The following is a 15,149-nucleotide window of genomic DNA, read 5'->3' as shown; positions in this document are numbered from 1 at the left end:
TGGCTAGCGCGTTCGGCCGTTAACCGAAAGGCAGGAGGTTCGAGCCCACCCGGTGGTGGTGTGGCGCTTTGTTTTCTTTGGGCTGATAGCTCTGAAGAAATGTTCTGACGGTGGTGAGAGGGGAGCACGACTGTCTCCGTGGCGCCATTGGCTAGCGCGATCGGCTGTTAACCGAAAAGTTGGAGGATCGATCCCTCCCGGGAGTGGTGTGTTGTTTTTTTCTTAGCGCTGATAGCTTTGAAGATATGTTCTGATGGTGGGGATATTGGAGCACGACTGTCTCCGTGGCGCTATTGGCTAGCGCAATCGGCTGTTAACCGAAAGGTTGGAGGTTCCAGCCCTTCCGGGAGCAGTGTGTCACTTTTTGTATTGCGCTGATAGCTCTGGAGAAATGTACAGACGGTAGTGAGAGCGCTGCACGACTGTCTCCGTGGCGCAACTGGCTAGCACGTTCGGCTGTTAACCAAAAAATTGGAGGTTTCCGCCCTCCCGGGAGTGGTGTGTTGCTTTTTTCTTTGCGCTGATAGCTTTGAAGATATGTTCTGATGGTGGTGAGAGTGGAGCACGACTGCCTCCGTGGCGCTATTGGCTAGCGCGATGGGCTTTTAACCGAAAGGTTGGAGGTTCGAGCTCACCCGGTGGTGGAGCGGCGCTTTTTTTCCTTTGGGCTGATAGCTCTGAAGAAATGTTCTGACGGTGGTGAGAGTGGAGCACGACTGTTTCCGTGGCGCAATTGGCTAGCGCATTCGGCTGTTAACCGAAAGTTTGGAGGTTCGAGCCCACCCGGTGGTGGTGCGGCGCTTTTTTTCTTTGAGCTGATAGTCTGAAGAAATGTTCTGTGGTGGTGAGAGTGGTGCACGACTGTCTCCGTGACGCAATTGGCTAGCGCAATGGGCCCTTAACCGAAAGGTTGGAGGTTCGAGCCCACTCGGTGGAGGTGCGGCGCTTTTTCTTCTTTGAGCTTATAGCTCTGAAGAAATGTTCTGATGGTGGTGAGAGCGGAGCACGACTGTCTCCGTGGCGCCAGTGGCTAGCGCTATCGGCTGTTAACCAGAAGGTTGGAAGTTGGAGCCCACCCGGTGGTGGTGCGGCGTTTCTTTTTCTTTGGGCTGATAGCTCTGAAGAAATGTTCTGACGGTGGTAAGAGTGAAGCACGACTGTCTCCGTGGCGCAATTGGCTAGCGCGATCGGCCGTTAACCGAAAGGTTGGAGGCTCGAGCCCACCCGGTGGTGGTGCGGCGCTTTTTTTTCTTTGGGCTGATAGGTCTGAAGAAATGTTCTGACAGTGGTTAGAGTGGAGCACCACTGTCTCCGTGGCGCAATTGGCTAGCGCGTTCGGCCGTTAACCGAAAGGCAGGAGGTTCGAGCCCACCCGGTGGTGGTGTGGCGCTTTTTTTTCTTTGGGCTGATAGCTCTGAAGAAATGTTCTGACGGTGGTGAGAGCGGAGCACGACTGTCTCCGTGGCGCCATTGGCTAGCGTGATCGGTTGTTAACCGAGAGGTTGGAGGTTCGAGCCCACCCGGTGGTGGTGCGGTGTTTCTTTTTCTTCGGGCTGATAGCTCTGAAGAAATGTTCTGACAGTGGTGAGAGTGGAGCACGACTGCCTCCGTGGCCCAATTGGCTAGCGCGATCGGCTGTTAACCGAAAGGTTGGAGGTTCGAGCCCACCCGGTGGTGGTGCGGCGCTTTTTCTTCTTTGAGCTGATAGCTCTGAAGAAATGTTCTGACGGTGGTGAGAGTGGAGGACGACTGTCTCCGTGGCGCAATTGGCTAGCGCATTCGGCTGTTAACCGAAAGGTTGGAGGTTCGAGCCCACCCGGTGGCGGTGCGGCGCTTTTTCTTCTTTGAGCTGATAGCTCTGAAGAAATGTTCTGACGGTGGTGAGAGTGGAGCACGACTGTCTCCGTGGCGCAATTGGCTAGCGCGTTCGGCCGTTAACCGAAAGGCTGGAGGTTCGAGCCCACCCAGTGGTGGTGTGGCGCTTTTTTTTCTTTGGGCTGTTAGCTCTGAAGAAATGTTTTGATGGTGGTGAGAGCAGAGCACGACTGTCTCCGTGGCGCCAGTGGCTAGCGCGATCGGCTGTTAACCAAAAGGTTGGAAGTTCGAGCCCACCCGGTGGTGGTGCGGCGTTTCTTTTTCTTTGGGCTGATAGCTCTGAAGAAATGTTCTGACGGTGGTAAGAGTGAAGCTCAACTGTCTCCGTGGCGCAATTGGCTAGCGCGATCGGCTGTTAACCGAGAGGTTGGAGGTTCGAGCCCACCCGGTGGTGGTGCGGTGTTTCTTTTTCTTTGGGCTGATAGCTCTGAAGAAATGTTCTGACGGTGGTGAGAGCGGAGCACGACTGTCTCCGTGGCGCCATTGGCTAGCGCGACCGGCTGTTAACCGAGAGGTTGGAGGTTCGAGCCCACCCGGTGGTGGTGCGGTGTTTCTTTTTCTTTGGGCTGATAGCTCTGAAGAAATGTTCTGACAGTGGTGAGAGTGGAGCACGACTGCCTCCGTGGCCCAATTGGCTAGCGCGATCGGCTGTTAACCGAAAGGTTGGAGGTTCGAGCCCACCCGGTGGTGGTGCGGCGCTTTTTCTTTTTTGAGCTGATAGCTCTGAAGAAATGTTCTGACGGTGGTGAGAGTGGAGCACGACTGTCTCCGTGGCGCAATTGGCTAGCGCGTTCGGCCGTTAACCAAAAGGCTGGAGGTTCGAGCCCACCCAGTGGTGGTGTGGCGCTTTTTTTTCTTTGGGCTGTTAGCTCTGAAGAAATGTTTTGATGGCGGTGAGAGCGGAGCACGACTGTCTCCGTGGCGCCAGTGGCTAGCGCGATCGGCTGTTAACCAAAAGGTTGGAAGTTCGAGCCCACCCGGTGGTGGTGCGGCGTTTCTTTTTCTTTGGGCTGATAGCTCTGAAGAAATGTTCTGACGGTGGTAAGAGTGAAGCTCAACTGTCTCCGTGGCGCAATTGGCTAGCGCGATCGGCCGTTAACCGAAAGGTTGGAGGCTCGAGGCCACCCGGTGGTGGTGCGGCGCTTTTTCTTTTTTGAGCTGATAGCTCTGAAGAAATGTTCTGACAGTGGTGAGAGTGGAGCACGACTGCCTCCGTGGCCCAATTGGCTAGCGCGATCGGCTGTTAACCGAAAGGTTGGAGGTTCGAGCCCACCCGGTGGTGGTGCGGCGCTTTTTCTTTTTTGAGCTGATAGCTCTGAAGAAATGTTCTGACGGTGGTGAGAGGGGAGCACGGCTGTCTCCGTGGCGCAATTGGCTAGCGCGTTCGGCCGTTAACCGAAAGGCAGGAGGTTCGAGCCCACCCGGTGGTGGTGTGGCGCTTTGTTTTCTTTGGGCTGATAGCTCTGAAGAAATGTTCTGACGGTGGTGAGAGTGGTGCACGACTGTCTCCGTGACGCAATTGGCTAGCGCAATGGGCCCTTAACCGAAAGGTTGGAGGTTCGAGCCCACTCGGAGGAGGTGCGGCGCTTTTTCTTCTTTGAGCTTATAGCTCTGAAGAAATGTTCTGATGGTGGTGAGAGCGGAGCACGACTGTCTCCGTGTCGCCAGTGGCTAGCGCGATCGGCTGTTAACCAGAAGGTTGGAAGTTGGAGCCCACCCGGTGGTGGTGCGGCGTTTCTTTTTCTTTGGGCTGATAGCTCTGAAGAAATGTTCTGACGGTGGTAAGAGTGAAGCACGACTGTCTCCGTGGCGCAATTGGCTAGCGCGATCGGCCGTTAACCGAAAGGTTGGAGGCTCGAGCCCACCCGGTGGTGGTGCGGCGCTTTTTTTTCTTTGGGCTGATAGGTCTGAAGAAATGTTCTGACAGTGGTTAGAGTGGAGCACCACTGTCTCCGTGGCGCAATTGGCTAGCGCGTTCGGCCGTTAACCGAAAGGCAGGAGGTTCGAGCCCACCCGGTGGTGGTGTGGCGCTTTTTTTTCTTTGGGCTGATAGCTCTGAAGAAATGTTCTGACGGTGGTGAGAGCGGAGCACGACTGTCTCCGTGGCGCCATTGGCTAGCGTGATCGGTTGTTAACCGAGAGGTTGGAGGTTCGAGCCCACCCGGTGGTGGTGCGGTGTTTCTTTTTCTTTGGGCTGATAGCTCTGAAGAAATGTTCTGACAGTGGTGAGAGTGGAGCACGACTGCCTCCGTGGCCCAATTGGCTAGCGCGATCGGCTGTTAACCGAAAGGTTGGAGGTTCCAGCCCACCCGGTGGTGGTGCGGAGCTTTTTCTTCTTTGAGCTGATAGCTCTGAAGAAATGTTCTGACGGTGGTGAGAGTGGAGGACGACTGTCTCCGTGGCGCAATTGGCTAGCGCATTCGGCTGTTAACCGAAAGGTTGGAGGTTCGAGCCCACCCGGTGGTGGTGCGGCGCTTTTTCTTCTTTGAGCTGATAGCTCTGAAGAAATGTTCTGACGGTGGTGAGAGTGGAGCACGACTGTCTCCGTGGCGCAATTGGCTAGCGCGTTCGGCCGTTAACCGAAAGGCTGGAGGTTCGAGCCCACCCAGTGGTGGTGTGGCGCTTTTTTTTCTTTGGGCTGTTAGCTCTGAAGAAATGTTTTGATGGTGGTGAGAGCAGAGCACGACTGTCTCCGTGGCGCCAGTGGCTAGCGCGATCGGCTGTTAACCAAAATGTTGGAAGTTCGAGCCCACCCGGTGGTGGTGCGGCGTTTCTTTTTCTTTGGGCTGATAGCTCTGAAGAAATGTTCTGACGGTGGTAAGAGTGAAGCTAAACTGTCTCCGTGGCGCCATTGGCTAGCGCGACCGGCTGTTAACCGAGAGGTTGGAGGTTCGAGCCCACCCGGTGGTGGTGCGGTGTTTCTTTTTCTTTGGGCTGATAGCTCTGAAGAAATGTTCTGACAGTGGTGAGAGTGGAGCACGACTGCCTCCATGGCGCCATTGGCTAGCGTGATCGGTTGTTAACCGAGAGGTTGGAGGTTCGAGCCCACCCGGTGGTGGTGCGGTGTTTCTTTTTCTTTGGGCTGATTGCTCTGAAGAAATGTTCTGACAGTGGTGAGAGTGGAGCACGACTGCCTCCGTGGCCCAATTGGCTAGCGCGATCGGCTGTTAACCGAAAGGTTGGAGGTTCGAGCCCACCCGGTGGTGGTGCGGCGCTTTTTCTTCTTTGAGCTGATAGCTCTGAAGAAATGTTCTGACGGTGGTGAGAGTGGAGCACGACTGTCTCTGTGGCGCAATTGGCTAGCGCATTCGGCTGTTAACCGAAAGGTTGGAGGTTCGAGCCCACCCGGTGGTGGTGCGGCGCTTTTTCTTCTTTGAGCTGATAGCTCTGAAGAAATGTTCTGACGGTGGTGAGAGTGGAGCACGACTGTCTCCGTGGCGCAATTGGCTAGCGCGTTCGGCCGTTAACCCAAAGGCTGGAGGTTCGAGCCCACCCAGTGGTGGTGTGGCGCTTTTTTTTCTTTGGGCTGTTAGCTCTGAAGAAATGTTTTGATGGTGGTGAGAGCAGAGCACGACTGTCTCCGTGGCGCCAGTGGCTAGCGCGATCGGCTGTTAACCGAAAGGTTGGAATTTCGAGCCCTCCCGGGAGTGGTGTGTTGATTTTTTCTTTGCGCTGATAGCTTTGAAGATATGTTCTGATGGTGGTGAGAGTGGAGCACGACTGTCTCTGTGGCGCGATTGGCTAGCGCGTTCGGCCGTTAACCGAAAGGCTGGAGGTTCGAGCCCACCCGGTGGTGGTGTGGCGCTTTTTTTTCTTTGGGCTGATAGCTCTGAAGAAATGTTCTGATGGTGGTGAGAGCGGAGCACGACTGTCTCCGTGGCGCCAGTGGCTAGCGCGATCGGCTGTTAACCAAAAGATTGGAAGTTCGAGCCCACCCGGTGGTGGTGCGGCGTTTCTTTTTCTTTGGGCTGATAGCTCTGAAGAAATGTTCCGACGGTGGTAAGAGTAAAGCACGACTGTCTCCGTGGCGCAATTGGCTAGCGCGTTCGGCCGTTAACCGAAAGGCAGGAGGTTCGAGCCCACCCGGTGGTGGTGTGGCGCTTTGTTTTCTTTGGGCTGATAGCTCTGAAGAAATGTTCTGACGGTGGTGAGAGGGGAGCACGACTGTCTCCGTGGCGCCATTGGCTAGCGCGATCGGCTGTTAACCGAAAAGTTGGAGGATCGATCCCTCCCGGGAGTGGTGTGTTGTTTTTTTCTTAGCGCTGATAGCTTTGAAGATATGTTCTGATGGTGGGGATATTGGAGCACGACTGTCTCCGTGGCGCTATTGGCTAGCGCAATCGGCTGTTAACCGAAAGGTTGGAGGTTCCAGCCCTTCCGGGAGCAGTGTGTCACTTTTTGTATTGCGCTGATAGCTCTGGAGAAATGTACAGACGGTAGTGAGAGCGCTGCACGACTGTCTCCGTGGCGCAACTGGCTAGCACGTTCGGCTGTTAACCAAAAAATTGGAGGTTTCCGCCCTCCCGGGAGTGGTGTGTTGCTTTTTTCTTTGCGCTGATAGCTTTGAAGATATGTTCTGATGGTGGTGAGAGTGGAGCACGACTGCCTCCGTGGCGCTATTGGCTAGCGCGATGGGCTTTTAACCGAAAGGTTGGAGGTTCGAGCTCACCCGGTGGTGGAGCGGCGCTTTTTTTCCTTTGGGCTGATAGCTCTGAAGAAATGTTCTGACGGTGGTGAGAGTGGAGCACGACTGTTTCCGTGGCGCAATTGGCTAGCGCATTCGGCTGTTAACCGAAAGTTTGGAGGTTCGAGCCCACCCGGTGGTGGTGCGGCGCTTTTTTTCTTTGAGCTGATAGTCTGAAGAAATGTTCTGTGGTGGTGAGAGTGGTGCACGACTGTCTCCGTGACGCAATTGGCTAGCGCAATGGGCCCTTAACCGAAAGGTTGGAGGTTCGAGCCCACTCGGTGGAGGTGCGGCGCTTTTTCTTCTTTGAGCTTATAGCTCTGAAGAAATGTTCTGATGGTGGTGAGAGCGGAGCACGACTGTCTCCGTGGCGCCAGTGGCTAGCGCTATCGGCTGTTAACCAGAAGGTTGGAAGTTGGAGCCCACCCGGTGGTGGTGCGGCGTTTCTTTTTCTTTGGGCTGATAGCTCTGAAGAAATGTTCTGACGGTGGTAAGAGTGAAGCACGACTGTCTCCGTGGCGCAATTGGCTAGCGCGATCGGCCGTTAACCGAAAGGTTGGAGGCTCGAGCCCACCCGGTGGTGGTGCGGCGCTTTTTTTTCTTTGGGCTGATAGGTCTGAAGAAATGTTCTGACAGTGGTTAGAGTGGAGCACCACTGTCTCCGTGGCGCAATTGGCTAGCGCGTTCGGCCGTTAACCGAAAGGCAGGAGGTTCGAGCCCACCCGGTGGTGGTGTGGCGCTTTTTTTTCTTTGGGCTGATAGCTCTGAAGAAATGTTCTGACGGTGGTGAGAGCGGAGCACGACTGTCTCCGTGGCGCCATTGGCTAGCGTGATCGGTTGTTAACCGAGAGGTTGGAGGTTCGAGCCCACCCGGTGGTGGTGCGGTGTTTCTTTTTCTTCGGGCTGATAGCTCTGAAGAAATGTTCTGACAGTGGTGAGAGTGGAGCACGACTGCCTCCGTGGCCCAATTGGCTAGCGCGATCGGCTGTTAACCGAAAGGTTGGAGGTTCGAGCCCACCCGGTGGTGGTGCGGCGCTTTTTCTTCTTTGAGCTGATAGCTCTGAAGAAATGTTCTGACGGTGGTGAGAGTGGAGGACGACTGTCTCCGTGGCGCAATTGGCTAGCGCATTCGGCTGTTAACCGAAAGGTTGGAGGTTCGAGCCCACCCGGTGGCGGTGCGGCGCTTTTTCTTCTTTGAGCTGATAGCTCTGAAGAAATGTTCTGACGGTGGTGAGAGTGGAGCACGACTGTCTCCGTGGCGCAATTGGCTAGCGCGTTCGGCCGTTAACCGAAAGGCTGGAGGTTCGAGCCCACCCAGTGGTGGTGTGGCGCTTTTTTTTCTTTGGGCTGTTAGCTCTGAAGAAATGTTTTGATGGTGGTGAGAGCAGAGCACGACTGTCTCCGTGGCGCCAGTGGCTAGCGCGATCGGCTGTTAACCAAAAGGTTGGAAGTTCGAGCCCACCCGGTGGTGGTGCGGCGTTTCTTTTTCTTTGGGCTGATAGCTCTGAAGAAATGTTCTGACGGTGGTAAGAGTGAAGCTCAACTGTCTCCGTGGCGCAATTGGCTAGCGCGATCGGCTGTTAACCGAGAGGTTGGAGGTTCGAGCCCACCCGGTGGTGGTGCGGTGTTTCTTTTTCTTTGGGCTGATAGCTCTGAAGAAATGTTCTGACGGTGGTGAGAGCGGAGCACGACTGTCTCCGTGGCGCCATTGGCTAGCGCGACCGGCTGTTAACCGAGAGGTTGGAGGTTCGAGCCCACCCGGTGGTGGTGCGGTGTTTCTTTTTCTTTGGGCTGATAGCTCTGAAGAAATGTTCTGACAGTGGTGAGAGTGGAGCACGACTGCCTCCGTGGCCCAATTGGCTAGCGCGATCGGCTGTTAACCGAAAGGTTGGAGGTTCGAGCCCACCCGGTGGTGGTGCGGCGCTTTTTCTTTTTTGAGCTGATAGCTCTGAAGAAATGTTCTGACGGTGGTGAGAGTGGAGCACGACTGTCTCCGTGGCGCAATTGGCTAGCGCGTTCGGCCGTTAACCAAAAGGCTGGAGGTTCGAGCCCACCCAGTGGTGGTGTGGCGCTTTTTTTTCTTTGGGCTGTTAGCTCTGAAGAAATGTTTTGATGGCGGTGAGAGCGGAGCACGACTGTCTCCGTGGCGCCAGTGGCTAGCGCGATCGGCTGTTAACCAAAAGGTTGGAAGTTCGAGCCCACCCGGTGGTGGTGCGGCGTTTCTTTTTCTTTGGGCTGATAGCTCTGAAGAAATGTTCTGACGGTGGTAAGAGTGAAGCTCAACTGTCTCCGTGGCGCAATTGGCTAGCGCGATCGGCCGTTAACCGAAAGGTTGGAGGCTCGAGGCCACCCGGTGGTGGTGCGGCGCTTTTTCTTTTTTGAGCTGATAGCTCTGAAGAAATGTTCTGACAGTGGTGAGAGTGGAGCACGACTGCCTCCGTGGCCCAATTGGCTAGCGCGATCGGCTGTTAACCGAAAGGTTGGAGGTTCGAGCCCACCCGGTGGTGGTGCGGCGCTTTTTCTTTTTTGAGCTGATAGCTCTGAAGAAATGTTCTGACGGTGGTGAGAGGGGAGCACGGCTGTCTCCGTGGCGCAATTGGCTAGCGCGTTCGGCCGTTAACCGAAAGGCTGGAGGTTCGAGCCCACCCAGTGGTGGTGTGGCGCTTTTTTTTCTTTGGGCTGTTAGCTCTGAAGAAATGTTCTGACGGTGGTGAGAGCGGAGCACGACTGTCTCCGTGGCGCCATTGGCTAGCGCGACCGGCTGTTAACCGAGAGGTTGGAGGTTCGAGCCCACCCGGTGGTGGTGCGGTGTTTCTTTTTCTTTGGGCTGATAGCTCTGAAGAAATGTTCTGACAGTGGTGAGAGTGGAGCACGACTGCCTCCGTGGCCCAATTGGCTAGCGCGATCGGCTGTTAACCGAAAAGTTGGAGGTTCGAGCCCACCCGGTGGTGGTGCGGCGCTTTTTCTTTTTTGAGCTGATAGCTCTGAAGAAATGTTCTGACAGTGGTGAGAGTGGAGCACCACTGTCTCCGTGGCGCAATTGCCTAGCGCGATCGGCTGTTAACCGAAAGGTTGTAGTTTCGAGCCTTCCCGGGAGTGGTGTGTTGCTCTTTTCTTTGCGCTGATAGCTTTGGAGATATGTTCTGGTGGTGATGAGAGCGGAGCACGACTGTCTCCGTGGCGCCAGTGGCTAGCGCGATCGGCTGTTAACCAAAAGGTTGGAAGTTCGAGCCCACCCGGTGGTGGTGCGGCGTTTCTTTTTCTTTGGGCTCATAGCTCTGAAGAAATGTTCTGACGGTGGTAAGAGTGAAGCTCAACTGTCTCCGTGGCGCAATTGGCTAGCGCGATCGGCCGTTAACCGAAAGGTTGGAGGCTCGAGCCCACCCGGTGGTGGTGCGGCGCTTTTTTTTCTTTGGGCTGATAGCTCTGAAGAAATGTTCTGACGGTGGTGAGAGCGGAGCACGACTGTCTCCGTGGCGCCATTGGCTAGCACGACAGGCTGTTAACCGAGAGGTTGGAGGTTCGAGCCCACCCGGTGGTGGTGCGGTGTTTCTTTTTCTTTGGGCTGATAGCTCTGAAGAAATGTTCTGACAGTGGTGAGAGTGGAGCACGACTGCCTCCGTGGCCCCATTGGCTAGCGCGATCGGCTGTTAACCGAAAGGTTGGAGGTTCGAGCCCACCCGGCGGTGGTGCGGCGCTTTTTCTTCTTTGAGCTGATAGCTCTGAAGAAATGTTCTGACGATGGTGAGAGTGGAGCACGACTGTCTCCGAGGCGCAATTGGCTAGCGCATTCGGCTGTTAACCGAAAGGATGGAGGTTCGAGCCCACCCGGTGGTGGTGCGGCGCTTTTTCTTTTTTGAGCTGATAGCTCTGAAGAAATGTTCTGACGGTGGTGAGAGTGGAGCACGACTGTCTCCGTGGCGCAATAGGCTAGCGCGTTCGGCCGTTAACCGAAAGGCTGGAGGTTCGAGCCCACCCGGTGGTGGTGTGTCGCTTTTTTTTCTTTGGGCTGATAGCTCTGAAGAAATGTTCTGATGGTGGTGAGAGCGGAGCACGACTGTCTCCGTGGTGCCATTGGCTAGCGCGATCGGCTGTTAACCAAAAGGTTGGAAGTTCGAGCCCACCCGGCGGTGGTGCGGCGTTTCTTTCTCTTTGGGCTGATAGCTCTGAAGAAATGTTCTGACGGTGGTAAGAGTGAAGCACGACTGTCTCCGTGGCGCAATTGGCTAGCGCGATCGGACGTTAACCGAAACGTTGGAGGCTCAAGCCCACCCGGTGGTGGTGCGGCGCTTTTTTTTCTTTGGGCTGTTAGCTCTGAAGAAATGTTCTGACAGTGGTGAGAGTGGAGCACCACTGTCTCCGTGGCGCAATTGGCTAGCGCGATCGGCTGTTAACCGAAAGGTTGTAGTTTCGAGCCTTCCCGGGAGTGGTGTGTTGCTCTTTTCTTTGCGCTGATAGCTTTGGAGATATGTTCTGGTGGTGATGAGAGTGGAGCACGACTGTCTCCGTGGCGCAATTGGCTAGCGCGATCGGCTGTTAACCGAAAGGCTGGAGGTTCGAGCCCACCCGGTGGAGGTGCGGCGCTTTTTTCTTCTTGGGGCTGATAGCTCTGAAGTAATGTTCTGACGGAGGTGGGAGTGCTGCTCTATACTGTCGCCGTGGCGCAATTGGCTAGCGCGATCGGCCGTTAACCGAAAGGTTGGAGGCTCAAGCCCACCCGGTGGTGGTGCGGCGCTTTTTTTTCTTTGGGCTGATAGCTCTGAAGAAATGTTCTGACAGTGGTGAGAGTGGAGCACCACTGTCTCCGTGGCGCAATTGGCTAGCGTGATCGGCTGTTAACCGAAATGTTGTAGTTTCGAGCCTTCCCGGGAGTGGTGTGTTGCTCTTTTCTTTGCGCTGATAGCTTTGAAGATATGTTCTGATGGTGGTGAGAGTGGAGCACGACTGTCTCCGTGGCGCGATTGGCTAGCGCGTTCGGCCGTTAACCGAAAGGCTGGAGGTTCGAGCCCACCCGGTGGTGGTGTGGCGCTTTTTTTTCTTTGGGCTGATAGCTCTGAAGAAATGTTCTGATGTTGGTGAGAGCGGAGCACGACTGTCTCCGTGGCGCCAGTGGCTAGCGCGATCGGCTGTTAACCAAAAGGTTGGAAGTTCGAGCCCACCCGGTGGTGGTGCGGCGTTTCTTTTTCTTTGGGCTGATAGCTCTGAAGAAATGTTCTGACGGTGGTAAGAGTGAAGCACGACTGTCTCCGTGGCGCAATTGGCTAGCGCGTTCGGCCGTTAACCGAAAGGCAGGAGGTTCGAGCCCACCCGGGAGTGGTGTGTTGTTTTTTTCTTAGCACTGATAGCTTTGAAGATATGTTCTGATGGTGGGGATATTGGAGCACGACTGTCTCCGTGGCGCTATTGGCTAGCGCAATCGGCTGTTAACCGAAATGTTGGAGGTTCCAGCCCTTCCGGGAGCAGTGTGTCACTTTTTGTATTGCGCTGATAGCTTTGGAGAAATGTACAGACGGTAGTGAGAGCGCTGCACGACTGTCTCCGTGGCGCAACTGGCTAGCACGTTCGGCTGTTAACCAAAAAGTTGGAGGTTTCCGCCCTCCCGGGAGTGGTGTGTTGCTTTTTTCTTTGCGCTGATAGCTTTGAAGATATGTTCTGATGGTGGTGAGAGTGGAGCACGACTGCCTCCGTGGCGCTATTGGCTAGCGCGATGGGCTGTTAACCGAAAGGTTGGAGGTTCGAGCTCACCCGGTGGTGGAGCGGCGCTTTTTTCCTTTGGGCTGATAGCTCTGAAGAAATGTTCTGACGGTGGTGAGAGTGGAGCACGACTATCTCCGTGGCGCAATGGGCTAGCGCGATCGGCTGTTACCTGAAAGGCTGGAGGTTCGAGCCCTCCAGGGAGTGGTTTGTTGCTTTTTTTTCTTTGGGCTGATAGCTTTGAAGATATGTTCTGATGGTGGTGAGAGTGGAGCAGGACTGTCTCCGTGCCGCAATTGGGTAGCGCGATCAGCTGTTAGCGAAAAGGTTGTAGGTTCGAGCCCACCCGGTGGTGGTTCGGCGCTTTTTTTTTCTTTGGGCTCATAGCTTTGAATATATGTTCTAATGGTGGTGAGAGTGGAGCAGGACTGTCTCCGTGGCGCAATTGGCTAGCGCGATCAGCTGTTAACCGAAAGGTTGGAGTTTCGAGCCCACCCGTGGACGGTGTGTCGCTTTTTTTTTGCTTTGCGCTGATGGCGTTGAAGATATGTTCTGATGGTGGTGAGAGTGAAGCACGACTGTCTCCGTGGCGCAATTGGCTAGCGCGATCGGCTGTTAACTGAAAGGTTGGAGGTTCGAGCCCTCCCGTGAGTGGTTTTCTGCTTTTTTTTCTTTGGGCTGATAGCTTTGAAGTTATGTTTGATAGTGGTGAGAGTGGTGCAGGACTGTCTCCGTAGCGCAATTGGCTAGCGCGATTGGCTGTTAACCGAAATGTTGGAGGTTTGAGCCCACCAGGGGATGGTGTGTCGCTTTTTTCTTTGCGCTTATAGCTTTGAAGATATGTTCTGATGATGTTGAGAGGGGAGAACGACTGTCTCCGTGGCTGTCGCAATTGGCTAGCACGATCGCATGTTGACCGAGAGGTTGGAGGTTCGAGCCCTCTCGGAATTGGTGTGCTGCTTTTTTCTTTGCGCTGATAGCTTTAAAGATATGTTCTGATGGTGGTGAGAGTGGAGGACGACTGTCTCCGTGGCGCAATTGGCTAGCGCGATCGGCTGTTAACCGAAAGGTTGGAGGTTCTGCCCACCCGATGGTGGTGCGGCACTTCTTTTTCTTTGGGCTGATAGCTTTGAATTTATGTTCTCATGGTGGTGAGACTGGAGCAGGACTGTCTCCGTGGCGCAATTCGCTAGCGCGATCGGTTGTTAACCGAAAGATTGGAGTTTCGAGCCCACCAGTGGACGGTGTGTCGCTTTTTTTTGCTTTGCGCTGATGGCGTTGAAGGTATGTTCTGATGGTGGTGAGAGTGAAGCACGACTGTCTCCGTGGCGCAATTGGCTAGCGCGATCGGCCGTTAACCGAAAGGCTGGAGGTTCGAGCCCACCCGGTGGTGGTGCGGCGCTTTTTTTTCTTTGGGCTCATAACTTTGAAGATATGTTCTGATGATGGTGAGAGTGGAGCAGGACTGTCTCCGTGGCGCAATTGGCTAGCGCGATCGGTTGTTAACCGAAAGGTTGGAGTTTCGAGCCCTACCGGGAGTGGTGTGTTGCTTTTTTCTTTGCACTGATAGCTTTGAAGATATGTTCTGATGGTGGTGAGAGTGGAAAAGGACTGTCTCCGTGGCGCCATTGGCTAGCGCGATCGGCTGTTAACCAAAAGGTTGGAGTTTCGAGCCCTCCCGGGAGTGATGTGATGCTCTTTTCTTTGTGCTGATAGCTTTGGAGAAATGTTCTGACGGTGGTGAGATTTGACCACGACTGTCTCCGTGGCGCAATTGGCTAGCACGTTCGGCTGTTAACCAAAAATTTGGAGGTTCGAGCCCTCCCGGGAGTGGTGTGTTGCTTTTTCTTTGCGCTGATAGCTTTGAGGATATGTTCTGATGATGGTGAGAGTGGAGCACGACTGTCTCCCTGGCGCAATCGGCTAGCGTGATCGGCTGTTAACCGAAAGGTTGGAGGTTCGATCCCACCCGGTGGTGGTGCGGCGCTTTTCTTCTTTGGGCTGATAGCTCTGAAGAAATGTTCTGACGGTGGTGAGAGTGGAGCACGACTGTCTCTGTGGCGCAATTGGCTAGCGCGATCGGCTGTTAACCGAAAGGTTGGAGGTTCGAGCCCACCCGGTGGTGGTGCGGCGCTTTTTTTTCTTTGGGCTGATAGTCTGAAGAAATGTTCTGACGGTGGTGAGAGAGGAGCACGACTGTCTCCGTGGCGCTATTGGCTAGCGTGATGGGCTGTTAACCGAAAGGTTGGAGGTTCGAGCCCACCCGGTGGTGGTGCGGCGCTTTTTTTCCTTTGGGCTGATAGCTCTGAAGAAATGTTCTGATGGTGGTGAGAGTGGAGCACGAGTGTCTCTGTGGCGCAATTGGCTAGCGCGATCGGCTGTTAACCGAAAGATTGGATGTTTGAGCCCACCAGGGGATGGTTTGTTGCTTTTTTTTCTTTGGGCTGATAGCTTTGAAGATATGTTCTCATGGTGGTGAGAGTGGAGCAGGGCTGTCTCCGTGGCGCAATTGGCTTGCGCGATCAGCTGTTAACCAAAAGGTTGGAGGTTCGAGCCCACCCGGTGGTGGTTCGGCGCTTTTTTTTCTTTGGGCTCATAGCTTTGAAGTTATGTTCTGATGGTGGTGAGAGTGGAGCAGGACTGTCTCCGGGGCGCAATTGGCTAGCGCGATCGGCTGCTAACCGAAAGGTTGGAGGTTCGAGCCCACCCGATGGTTGTGCGACACTACTTTTTTCTTTGGGCTGATAGCTTTGAAGATATGTTCTCATGGTGGTGAGACTGGAGCAGGACTGTCTCCGTGGCGCAATTGGATAGCGCGATCGGTTGTTAACCGAAAGATTGGAGTTTTGAGCCCACCCGTGGACGGTGTGTCGCTTTTTTTTTGCTTTGCGCTGAT

General features: G+C 54.7%; 2 non-coding genes across 2 annotated transcripts; both read left to right on the top strand.

Moving 5' to 3' along the window:
* Positions 1–1,751: 1,751 nt before the first annotated feature.
* Positions 1,752–1,825, top strand: TRNAN-GUU (transfer RNA asparagine (anticodon GUU)). Its single transcript has one exon. It is a non-coding gene; the product is annotated as a tRNA-Asn (tRNA).
* Positions 1,826–7,660: 5,835 nt separating this feature from the next.
* TRNAN-GUU (transfer RNA asparagine (anticodon GUU)) lies at positions 7,661–7,734 on the top strand. The gene has a single exon. It is a non-coding gene; the product is annotated as a tRNA-Asn (tRNA).
* Positions 7,735–15,149: the final 7,415 nt, after the last annotated feature.

The sequence above is a fragment of the Rhipicephalus microplus genome, unplaced genomic scaffold (assembly GCF_043290135.1).
Source record: "Rhipicephalus microplus isolate Deutch F79 unplaced genomic scaffold, USDA_Rmic scaffold_179, whole genome shotgun sequence".
NCBI classification, from domain to species: domain Eukaryota; kingdom Metazoa; phylum Arthropoda; class Arachnida; order Ixodida; family Ixodidae; genus Rhipicephalus; species Rhipicephalus microplus.
This window is presented reverse-complemented; position numbering and strand designations above follow the sequence as displayed.